Here is a 13,337-nt window from a genome sequence, read left to right on the forward strand (position 1 = left end):
TCCACCACCTTCAACATTCACTCGCTCCACCACCGGCGCACCGTGGCTGCAGTGTGTACCATCTACAAGATGCACTGCAGCAACTCACCAAGGCTTCTTCGGCAGCTAATACAAAATCCGCGACCCATGCCTCCTAGAAGGACAACTGCAGCAGGCGCATGGGAACAAAATTACCTCCATTCTACGGGGAGAGGGTGAACAGCCAGAGGTCGTGGTCCATTTCAGGATCAATGACATAGGTAGCAAGAGAGATGAGGTCCTGCAGGCAGAATTTAGGGAGCTAGGAGAGACATTAAAAAGCAGGACCTCAAAGGAAGTAATCTCCAGATTACTCCCGGTGCCACGAGGTAGTGAGTACAGAAATAGGAGGATAGAGCAGATGAATACGTGGCTGGAGAGATGGTGCAGGCGGGAGTGCTTTAGTTTCCTGAGGCATCGCGACCACTTCTGGGGTAGGTTGGAACTTTACAAGCCGGACAGTTTGCACCGAAACAGAGCCGGTACCAATATCCTCTCGGGGGGCGGGGTGGCGGGTGTGGCGGTTTGCGAGTGCTGTTGGGGAGGGTTTAAACTAGCTTGGCAAGGGGATGGACCTGAGAATAGATTCAGTCGGGAGGGGAGTAATGCTGGAATTAGAAAGCAAAAATAAAGAAAGTGAGTTTGAAAGAGAGAGGAAACAAGCAGGTAAAAACGGTAAATAACCAAATTGAAAGACAATGTTGTCGGAAGGCAAAGGCATCCAGTGAATATATAAATGTATGTATGTTTAAAATGTTTGCCAGATATAAAATGGCTGCCAGGGGGCTTAGAAAAGCATGATGGGGGCTCGGTCAGCCAAGTTAGCTCAAAGTGCTGACTGAGCGCTGACCCTGCAGAGCCTGGTACCAGGATTGTCTTGAATCAACAACTTGAGGCAAGATAGTATAAAGAACATTGCGGTAGCTGGTACGGAATGTCCTCAAGTCAGTGACCCACAGATGGGGTGCCAAGCAACTACGGAGAAAAGGAGCTGGGCACCGGCGGCACCCATGATTAACGAAGATAAGGGGGGTCTGGAAAACATCACACGGATAAGAATCAGCCCCAAACTGTCATGAACTGATCATGCAGCCCCCTGATGTACCGGGGTTAATTCTGTTGGCCCATTTAAACCTATATGTTATCTATAATCATTATGATTGGATTGTGTCCAGGCGAAGTGGACTGAGGAACTGCAATGAACTATTGTAAAACATATAAGTACCGATGAATTTCTTTGCTCGGCAGTGTAGAGAGCCTGGATTTGGACCAGCGGCTCTCTCTCCGCCGGCGTAATAAAAGCCGTTTTGGCATTGGAACCGATCCCGAGTGTCGAGTGATTCTTCCACGAAAACATTTGCGCTAACAGTGGTGTCACGAACACGATTTCCTGTAGTTGCTGGACGTCCTTGAAAAATCCGGGTGAGTATAAACATTTTTAATTATAAAAGGTGCGGAAGGTGGAGGCCGCTTGATCGACATGACGAGATGGTCTATAATCTCAAAGGCCTAGCCTGTGCCTGAATTAAGAGGACTTTTGTCCCACGTGACGGCCAGGAACTAAGTAGGCGTAGGGAACACATTTAGACCTTGGGATCGTGATACCGAGTGACATCTCCCTGAGCCAGTAGCGTGATTTGAAAATATACCCCGGAGACCAGGCGGTGCACAGCGACCAAAGGAAACGAAACCAGATAACAGGGTCGGACCGATAGACAAAACGGTGGTAGGTCGTCGTTAAGGAGGCGTGGGGCACTGCGGGAATTGCTTAAACGCGTTTTAAGAATTGTATAAGTTTGTGTAATAGCAGAAATTGTGACCTGACAGTAGCCAGCAGACGGTCTGCTCCAAGTTACGCTCGGAAGAAAGTGGACCTCTGAGAGTCGATTCCGAATGGTTCTAGTCGTACCAAGGAATGGCCAATAAAGCAAGTAATCTCGAGTGGGGACGAGAAGGGTCCCTTACCCGCCACCTGGCAGAAAAACAAAAGAAACGAATTTAAAGATGATTAAGTCAGGATGGAACTGTCAGGACCCGCCAGCAAATCAACGGGAATGGTGGGAGAAGGAAAGGAAAGATAAAGAGGAGAAAGCCGTGGTCTTGTTTCTTCAAATCCACATAAAATTAACAGAGGAAGTTAATCAATATGTAAGAAATAAAAAAAACCTGACAGTGATTATCTTAAGTGAAGTATGGATCCAAGAATAGAGCAAGCCAAACAATAACATTTGTTGAATGAAAAGAGACTTTTGTGAATATCTGTCCAGGAATGAGATAAAAAATGGAGAACAGAAGCTGTCATGCCTTTAAAAAAAGCCTGTGTCTCTCGAGGCTGCAGGCTGGGGAAGTACGCTCCCATTTTTTCTTTGTGTAAAACCTTGACGCAAAAGCTTTTAGCTCAGGAAATAGATTTTTAAATTACAGATTGGCAATACAATATTTTAATTGGGATTTTTAGATATTTCACGTGATTCTCATTGATAAACATTTTGGTTGAACAGGAAAATCTTGGAATTGGAAACCTTTTTAATAAAAGTACACATACTGCGTCTGGAAATGAAGCTTAAAAAATATGTCATTTATGAGATATAGTACCACAAGTTTGAAGTTACAGTGCAAAAGATTAGTGTTTTTGATCAGCTTCTAAAACGGAAGTTAGGCAAAAAAAATCCTGTAATACCATATTTGACATTTGGTATTCAAAAATAAATACAAATTCTTCAAAAGGGGAGCAGAAATTAGGATGGGAATAGTGAAGAGTCAATTTTGTTGTGAAGGTTTCAAGTACCACTGGTTAAGAAAATGCACAACAAAATGCGATATATTTAAAACAAAAAGTTAATTCTGATCACATTTAAAAAATAAAACTAAAAGGTTTGGAAAAAAAGATGTAACGTATAAATAAGTGCTGAAAAAAAGGGTTTGCGATGGAAAAAGACATAACTTACTAAACACTAGTTGATATTGGCTGTGAAAAAGATATTGGTTTGATAGGGAAAAGGAAAAAAAATTGGAGGAGATAAGAGACACTCTCCATTGCTAATGATTTGAACTTACGAGAAAGTTTCACTGCAGTTTGAAAAGATTTCCAGAATAGACGTTGTTAATCAAGAAAAGTCAGGAAGAGTCGAAGCAAGCAGGAGGGTTTTGAAAATAACGAGGAGAAAATAAATAAGCTATGCGAACTCAGCAGAGAGAGAAATAAAACACAAGATTTGCCCATTGAACGGGACCGTTAAAAAAACCCGAAATGTTGGCATGTATACGGCTCGTGTGAAAATTGGATTTCAGTAAACAATATAGCTATTAAAAATATGTGCTCTCATTTAAAAAAAAAATATTTGGCAAGTACTTCAATTAGATGTTAAGGAAAAAAATGGAGTTTAATCTAAAATGCTGCCTTTCCCGATGAGAAAATGTTTATTATGACCACTTTACTAATGATTTCTGCTGTTTTAACGGATTCCTAATTTCTAAGCAAGTCTTGAAGGCACAAAGATTTGGATGATTACGCGAAGTCACGTAATGACATGAGGATTTCTTACAAACCTGTAAAGGAGTTAACCCTTCCATTGACAGCTGTTTTACACTGGACCTTAGTAATTTGAATTTCTTACTAAAATGGAGAAGACTCACCTGACAGACAGTGGAAATGGTGGGATAGACAGAATAAAAATAAAACAGAACTAGCTGGTCAAGAGTTAAAAGCTAAGATAAATAAGCTGGAAGAGATTTAAAAAACAGGACCAGACGGATAGTGCATTGTGCAGCCAAAGCACCATCACCTATGGCAATCGAGCCAATGTATCCCACGGTGGGTCGGGGGAGTCCACAAACCCAACCTAACAGTAAAGCAGACTGCGATGTTTGGAGGAATAGTGGTGTTAATTAGAGTTTGCATAATATTTCGATGGTTCATCGTGCAGGCTCGAGCACAGCAGGCTCAAATACAAAACCGACGGCAGCCCAGACAGGGACATGAAGTGATCGAGATGTTACGACTATAAAAATATGGATCATCTAACCCTTACCTCCGATTTCACAGAGTGACCACGACACAATTAGACCAGAACCTATCACCTGGTGACGACCAGGCTATCTGTTTAAAATTTGCAGATAAAACCATCACCGAGATGGGACCACAGCGGCGACTTCGACTCTGGGGACTCATGATACTGGGAACCTTGAGGCCCACACACGCATTGGATAATACAGACGGACTACGAGAGATACAGCACACGCAAGAAAGACACAACTGCATCAACGATGGGGTTTTGTTTACTTTGACTGACGGAATATGCATTTCTGGAGCCAAGGACTGGAGCATGGACAGAACTGATTTTAACGCATGGCTGCAAATGAATCCGGATAAGAATAGAGATTGTGTGCAATGCTCCACGGGCACAAGAAGCATTAGACGAGGGAGGCCGGGGGGGCCCGAGGGATGTATCTTTGGAATAATTTGCGCGCCTCCTGCCCAGCCACAACCGTTAGTCACCCACAAAAATGGGGTGGAGCTGTGTGGATACTATGAGCAGGTAGAGGCTGCCGCAATATCGTTGTATGTATGCTTCTCACCCATTCGGACACCGCGCCCCATAAGAACCACCACGCTGCCCAAGGAATTGCCATGTCCAACAATTACAAGGGGACGAGAAAATAGGATCGTGCTGTCCAACGAGAGTGAACAATTGTATGATAATGTTAAGCATGAAATTGTGCCTGTCCTGATCAATATCTCAGGTATACAGATGCAGAAATATTGTACAGAGCAGGCAAGAAAAATGTCTAATGTATTAAGTAAAGTTGTAATGCAGCAGGCTACCGATGCCATGGGTGCCAGTAGATTCCGAGGACGGGAGCCAGTTTTTAGGACTAATAGGGAAATAGTTAATGATGTTGCTGCCGGTTTCAATGCTGGAACCTCCATAGTAAACTCACTGGACATACAAAGGCTAAATGAAAGAGTGGAGCAGAATAAAGGGGTGATGAACGGATTATTAGAACGGGCAGAGCGGAATCAGGACGATCAAGCCAAACTCGGAAGAGAGGGTGCCGAAATCGAATTGGATGGCCTCTCGGTCCTGGAAGCTCAGGCAAAAACAATCAATCACCTTATCGACAGAGTGAGAGAAGATACAGCAGAACTGAGACAGGGACAACTCTGTCACGCTTATAGCCTATGTATGGTGGGACAGATACGGCACAACCTCGATCATATCCAAAGGGGGGAGTTGCCAGACTGGACAGACAGCCCACATCTGGCTCAGTTGGCCAAACTGAAGGGGACACTGGATAACTGCACTCTGAAGGGACTAACCAGAGTATGCCCAGTGATCCTAAACTGTCGAATGGGCAAAGCTGACGGAGCGGGAATAGCCCTGATGATACCTATAGGCACATAAGACTCAGGACCGTTTCCCCTTTATCAACTGTAGAATATCGGGCTCATATTGGAAAACATCTCCCTCCATTACTGTCTGATTGCAGCTCCTGCTATCCGCAGAGACAACACACTCTATAGGATCTTCCTGATGGGATGCAAGCAGACGGGTGACATTACGGTGTGCCCTCACCCGGTGGGACAGGGAGAACTAGTCGAATGTGGATTTAATCCAACCGATGGATGTGTATTGGTAATAATACCTGCCCTCACACATTTTGCCAGAAAAGGTTATGGGGGCAAAGGGAAATACTGTGTCTCTACCACGGCACATTCATATCGGTACAATGGCTTACAATGTCAGATCTCACAACCAAACTTTTGCTTCACACCCCGACGACCCATCACAATAGGACAAGCCCGCATTGTCCAGGTTCGACACAGAGGCCCAAAATCATTAACGCCAGCGATCAGCTCCACGATCACCTGCAGGATTATGACGAGCCAGAGCAGGCCCCAATCCCACTTTTAGTTCAAGTATTAAGGGAACTAAAACTCCAAGTAGGCCAGTTTGTCAGACTCTATCAGACAAAGATTAAATACTGGAAAAGGATACTGACCAAGAGTTACAAAACCAGAGTTGGTGGAGGAGTGTCTGGGACTGGGGCATTAACATAAACATCCACCCCTGGATTGGAATAATATTACACATACTGGGAGGGATACAGCTGGTCTTAGCACTAACATGGAGAGTCACGGCCTGTCGATCCTGCAGGCATTATGCACGAAAAGGAGTATCAGAACAAGGGCTCAAGTAAATACAGAGACTTGTCCAGCAGAGGGAAAGGGGAATCTGAACTATATCAATTTGATCAAAGCAACTGGGACTTCTGACACCACGTGACTGGCCAGCGCGTTGAGGCAGGAATTACCGGGTGGTACATAAAAATATAAGTCGAGCAACAACTTATCTTGTCGGTTAAAGGAGACTAGGATTAGTCCATTACCGAAAGGAGGGGTTGCTGTAGGGCAAAGGCACCTTCTGAATATATGTATGCATATATGTATGTGTAAAATGGTAGCCAGTATAAAATGGCTGCCAGGGATTCTGCATAGCACTAGGGGAATTGAGCTAACAGTTAGCTTGACTACATTTTTATGCAGCTGATGATACTGCAGTTCTGTATACAGGAACACTGGAAAGAGCGAGCTCAGCAGAACGACCTTAAACAAATAAACCACAGACAAGACGTCCTAGCAAAATACTGAACAAAGAAATTCCTGTGACTGTGTAAGGATAAGGGGGTTAGGTGCAGACAAAACCCAAAGACAGAAAAGATAAGGGGTTCTGAGAATATCACAAGGCCATGAATAAGCCCCAGCTAAAACATGAGTTGATCACGCAGACCCCTGGTGCCTGGGGGCCAATTATATTGACCCAGTGGAATCGATTTGTAATTTATAGTCGTTATGATTGGATTGTGTCCAGCCGACATGGGCTAAGTAATTGTAATGAACTGTTGTTAAAACATATAAATATCGATGAATTTCTTTGTTCAGTGGAGTGGAGTGCCTGGAGTTGGTCCAGAGGCTCTCTTCCCCGCCGGTGTAATAAAGGCCATTTTGGCTTTGGAACTGACCCCGAGTGTCGAGTGATTCTACCAGGAAAACATTTGTGCTTACATAACCCGTGCTGTGCCAGCACTGGGAGAGAATGATGGGACAGTGTGGAGGGAGCTTCACTCTGTATCTAACCACGTGCTGGACCTGCCTGGGAGAGAATGATGGGGCAGTGTCGAGGGAGCTTCACTCTGTATCTAACCCCGTGCTGGACCTGCCTGGAAGAGATTGATGGGACAGTGTAGAGGGAGCTTTACACTGTATCTAACGCGGTGCTGGACCTGTCCTGGAAGAGATTGATGGGACAGTGTAGAGGGAGCATTACTCTGTATCGAACCCCGGGCTGCACCAGCCCTGGGAGTGATTGATGGGACAGTAGAGAGGGAGCTTCACTCTCTATCTAACCCTGTGCTGTATCTGTCCTGGGAGAGATTGACGGGACAGTTCAGAGGGAGCTTTACTCTGTATCTAACCCCGTGCGGGACCTGTCCTGGGAGAGAATGATGGGACAGTGTAGAGGGAGCTTCACTCTGTATCTAACGCCGTGCTATAGCTGCCCTGCAAGTGTTTGATAGGGCAGAGTAGAGGGAGCTTCACTCTGTATCTAACTCCGTGCTGTACCTGCCCCGGGAGAGATTAATAAGGACAGTGCAGAGGGAGCTTTACTTTGTATCTAACCCCGTGCTGGATCTGTCCTGGGAGGATTTGATGGTACAGTGTTGATGGAGATTTATAGTGTATCTAACCCCGTGCTGGACCTGTCCTGAGAGAGATTGATGGGACAGTGTAGAGGGAGCTTTACTCTATATCTATCCCCGTGCTGGACCTGTCCTGTGAGAGATTGATGGGACAGTGTAGAGGGAGCTTTACTCTGTATTTAACCCCGTGCTATAGCTGGCCTGGGAGAAATTGATGGGACAGTGCAGAGGGAGATTTATTCTGTATCTAACCCATGCTGTACTTGCCCTGGGAGGGTTTGATGGACAGGTTCGAGGAAGCTTTACTGTATATCTTAATTGGGCTGTACCTGCTCTGTCAGTCTTTGATGGGACAATATAGGGCGAGCTTTAATCTGCATATAACACATACTGTACCTGCCCTGGGAGAGTTTGATGCGACAGTGTAGAGGAAGCTTTAGTCTGTACCTGCCCTCTGACTCTTTGTTGAGACAATGTAGAGGGAGCTTTAATCTGTATCTAATCCGTACTGTACCTGTCCTGGCGGGCTTGATGGGACAGTATAATGGGAGCTTTCCTCCGTATCTTTCCTGTGCTGTGCCTTACCTGGGCGGGTTTGATGGGACAGTGTAGAGGGAGATTTACTCTGTATTAAACACGTGCTGCACTGTAATGTATATATGCCCGGGTTTATGTGCCACCAGGGGGACCCGCCGTCGAAGGTCATTGGGCCGCAGGCACACACATGCAACCCTTGTATATAAAGAAAGCCTCCATGTTTAATCCTTAGTTCGACAGCGATAAACGTAAGGTCAGGAGCACCAGATTGAGTTCACTGTAGTAAGCCTACTGAGTTATTGCATATGCAACATGCACCTGCCCTGGAAGAGTTTGATGGGACAATGTAGCGGGAACTTTCCTCTATATCTAACCCCTGGTGCATCTGCCCTCCGAGCGTTTGAAGGGACAGTTTAGAAGAATCTTTACTCTGCATTTAACACATGCTGTACCTGCCCTTGGTGAGTTTCAGCGGACATTGTTGAGGGAGCTTTACTTTGTATATAACCCGTTCTGTACCCGCACTGGGAGTGTTGATGGGACAGTGTAGAGGGAGTTTTCCTCTGCATCTAACACGGGCTGTATCTGTCCTGAGAGGGTTTGATGGGATAGTGTAGAGGGAGCATTACTCTGTATCGAACACGTGCTGTACCTGTCCTGAGAGAGTTTGATGGGACAATGTAGAGGAAGCTTGACCCTGTATCTAACATGTACTGTACCTGCCCTTGGAGGCTTTGATGTGACTGTGTCGTGGTAGCTTTACTCTGTATTTAACATTATGGGCCTTTTCAATCCACTTGTTTCATACCGAAATCAATGGTAACCGTGATGTGAATTTAACGCCACGTGATTCTTTGAAATCATCTTTTAATGATTGGCTAAAACGATTCCTTATGCCACCGACAAACAGTTTTGATTCCAGGTCTCGGCGATAACTTTTGGAACACCATTTTTAAATTCACAACCTTCTAAAAATTGACGACATGCAGCCAACGTGCAAAAGTAAGAATTCTTTTAATTACCGTTAATTAGCCGATAACCTTCTTCAGAATGAAACAACTAAGAATATCATGACTGAGAAACAGTGGTATCTTCAATCATTCATTTTCTCTTTACATGTGATGAAGTTTTATCCCTATCTCATTTACACGCTGTATGGGAATGATTTAAATTTGTAAGTGTTTATGACTCAGTTGCAAAACCATTGATTGTGTATGTGCCGATTCTTGATAGGAGGAGCACTTGAGACCGAAGTTCCAGTTCAAAATATGTATCAATAGAATCAATTTCCACCAGTTTCTTTAAACCCAATGACATAATTTATTTTTTGTGGGCTGGATAGAGGAACTTGATCCATGAAAAAAATTGTTATCGTTTTAATGGAACAGAATGCTCATAAAATATTGGAGTGGGAACCAATTGGATTATTGCACAGCTGGCAACATTTGCGGAATAGATTCGTGTTGCCAAATCGGACAATGAAAACCTGGGACTGTGCGGCACCGAATTCTCGGGGAAAAACAGTTAAAAACTTCGTCCCTGGGTGGGCTCGAACCACCAACCTTTCGGTTAACAGCCGAACGCGCTAACCCATTGCGCCACAGAGACTGATGGAAATATCAGGTGCAAGACATCCAAAACCAGGGTGTCTGTCAGTTAAAGCTTCAGATTTCTCCGACTGGTATGGAACTTATTCACTCTCAGTGGGACATTTCCCAACTAAATGGAGGGAAATTCATACTGGATGCGTGGAAGCAATCTGATCCCGCACACTGCAGACACTTCCATGTCACCACCAACCAGCTCTCTCGCAACATGTCTAATCGACATTCCAGTCTTCCGGTGCCTTGTCTGTGACAAAGTATTCTGATTGTCCTGAAGCCGGTATTAGGTTTTAATTCCTTTTTTCATCTCCTGACTGCGGATATTCCTGTGATTAAACGTGAACTAAATGTTTCCAGGGACAGTTGGATTCACCGTTTCTTTGCTTGGTGAAATTTCAAAGATTGAAAGCGAAACACATCAGCCCCAAACCTCCCATGAGATGGACGCCCAGTTTCTGTTTCAAGCTTGAATGCGGGAAAAAGCTAAACTTATTCAAAGAAAGTACAAGTCCCTGAGACGCATGATTATTTGCACCAAACTCCTTGCAAAGAGTTGAGGTTCATGTTTGGTCATCAGGGCACATCTTTCCCCAAACTACAACACATCAAACATAACTCAACGGCTGTAAAGCACTTTGTGGCGTCATGAGTTCCTGATAGGCACTGCAGAAATGCAAGTCCTTCTTTGCAAAAGTTTGATGCAATTTAAAAATTTGCGAGCAATAAAAGGACTCCTCTGGGACCCCTCGTAAATTTCAATTCACAACTCCGAACGGAGAATCAAAGCCCTTGATCAACGAGCCAACTGTTTCACAAACGTGAAGATAAGGTGGAACCAAGATAAAAAGCATTTTTTTGTGTGTCGCTATTCAGGACATAAGAACTTAAGAACTAGAAGCAGGAGTAGGCCATATGGCCCATCGAGCATGCTCCGCCATTTAAAATGATCATGGCTAATCCGATCATGGACACAAGTCCAGCTCCCTGCCCTTTCCCCATAAGCCATATTCCCTTATCAGTTCAGAAGCTATCTCTGTCTTAAATTTATTTAATGATGTGGCTTTCTCAGCTCTATGAGGCAGTGAGTTCGACAGATTTACAACCCTCTGAGAGATGAAATTCCTCCTCATCACAATTTTAAATGGGAGGCCACTTATTCTGAAATTATGACCCCTCGTTCTAGTCTCACCGATCAGTGGAACCATCCTCTCTGCATCCACCTGGTCAAGCTCCTTCATTACCTTATACATTTCGATAATATCACCTCTCATTCTTCTGAATTCCAATGAGTAGAGGCACTACCTACTGAACCGTTCCTCATAAGTCAACCCCCTCATCTCCGGAGTCAACCGAGTGAACCTTCTCTGAACTGCCTCCAAAGCAAGTATATCCTTTGGTAAAGTGTTTGTGATCCTCGCCCAATTGCCAGACGGAAGGTTTGAAACGCCCCCACCTTACGAATGTTCGAGATCCGGGAATTATTATTCAGAGTGTAAATTAAATGAGTCACGGAAAGGAATGCTTCGGTGATAAATCGTAGTATATTTTTTTGTTCTAGCATACACTGGCTGAAACATGCTCTACTAAACGAAATCACTGTCTCTGTGGAGAATAAAATCCAGGTTACAAACAACATACATGCAGTACAGAAATGCGACCTCGTAACACGCAGTAATTCCATGGTGGATTCTAACCCCACCCGTACCAATGAATTACCCTTAACAGAATAGCTCAGAAAAGCATCACTTCTGAGAAAACCCTGAGCCCTGAGTCAGCTGGCTGGGATATCTGGTTACTGGTTTCGGATACTTGCGAACATGTTCACCACCACACGCAGCCCGTTTCCTTGCTCAGCTCAGCTGTGGGAAGACAATGCCTGGTCTTCAGTCTCGGTGGCTTCTTCTGCAGTACTGCGACCCCTTCCTCTGGGACATCGATCGGTGGAGCGAGAGCGAGAGCGAGAGAGAGCTCTCTCTAGACACAAGCTGCAAGCTCCAAGCTTCACACCAAACTCCAAGCAAAAAATAAAGTGGATTGGACCCTGTCTTTCTGGGAGTCTTGCTACCCCTATCTTTCCCGCCAATCTTTAAAACCCCTTTGTTTTTAAGCATGGGTATTTAGTCAGTGAAGAGCCATCCCACCCATGCATTGGGCTGATGGCCCTTAGTCTGGGCATCTCTCTGAGCCTTTGTGTTGGGAAAGACCCAGCTCCTCCTTGGCTGGCCAGGCTGGTGGGTTCATTGTTCTGTGTCTCCTTCTGAGATGGAGGTGAGAAGTGCTTTTACAAATTAGAGTGGCTTTGTCAGTGGCCCCCCTTCCTGGCTGACAGCTCTTTTGTCAATGGATGACTGAGAGGTCTTTTGTCCCAACTAACTGCCATGCGGTCTCTGGAGTTTTAACAAACCCAGCTTTTTCACATATTTGCGCAGGAAGACCCAAGCACAGGGAAAATAGCCTCTGAAAAATAAAATCCACAACATATTCTCGACTGAGTCCATTCCTTAAACAGAAACTTTGCGAACTCTTCATTATGCTCTGCTAATTATCGATCTTGCCAAGTAAAAATGCGTTGGCATTGCAATGAATTAATGTAAAATTAATGAAAAGAAAATGCAACGTGTTGTCGAGTGCAAAACCTGCAGTGCCTGCATTTCAAAAGGCATTGCTTTTATTCATCCTGCGGAATGCATGTTGCACAGATACTCTCAGTACACATTGTGCAGACAAAAGCAGCATTAGACAACGAAGTGATTTCTCCTCCGCTGATTTGAAGCAGATAACTGAAGGTTGAGCATACAATTTGACAACTTGACTTGTCGATCAAGCATCAATGACAAAGGCAAGAAAACTGCTCACCAGCACCAGGTGCTTTTCACTTGTTTGTCCCAAATTTTCAGCAGCTGGGATAACAAGAACTTGAGTTCCACTGAGATTTGAATTCAGATCACTGGATTTAAATTCCAGAGTGCTCACCATTACACCATGGAACCAACCATGCCAAAAATTTTGAAGCATACTTCGTCACAGACAAGGCACCAGTAGGCTGGATGGCAGATTAGAGCGGTTGCAAGAGAGCTGGTTGGCGGTGACATGGAAGTGTCTGCAGTGTGCGCGACCAGCCTGCTTCCACACATCCACAATAAATGTCCCACACTTGACTTGGGAAAAGTAGAACTGAGAGCGGACAAGTTCCATCCCGGTCGGAGCAATCTGAAACTTTAACTGACTGAAACCCTGGTTTTGGATGTCTTGCAGTGTGTATCTGTGACGCAATGGTTTAGAGCATTTGGTTGGTAGCTAAAAGGTGGGTGGTTCAACACCACAAACGGGCGAAGCCTTCAACTGTTTTCACCCGAGGTTTCAGTGCCGCACAGTTCCAGGTTGTCATTGTGCATTTTGGCTGCACGAATATATTCCGCAAACATTGCCAGCTGTGCGGTTATCCATTGAGTTCACACTCCAATACTTTTATGAGCA

At 44.7% G+C, this 13,337-nt stretch overlaps 1 non-coding gene across 1 annotated transcript; it reads right to left on the minus strand.

Moving 5' to 3' along the window:
• Positions 1 to 9,790: 9,790 nt before the first annotated feature.
• trnan-guu (transfer RNA asparagine (anticodon GUU)) lies at positions 9,791 to 9,864 on the minus strand. The gene has a single exon. It is a non-coding gene; the product is annotated as a tRNA-Asn (tRNA).
• Between the last annotated feature and the right edge of the window lie 3,473 nt (positions 9,865 to 13,337).

The sequence above is a fragment of the Pristiophorus japonicus genome, unplaced genomic scaffold (assembly GCF_044704955.1).
Source record: "Pristiophorus japonicus isolate sPriJap1 unplaced genomic scaffold, sPriJap1.hap1 HAP1_SCAFFOLD_33, whole genome shotgun sequence".
Taxonomy (NCBI): Eukaryota; Metazoa; Chordata; class Chondrichthyes; family Pristiophoridae; genus Pristiophorus; species Pristiophorus japonicus.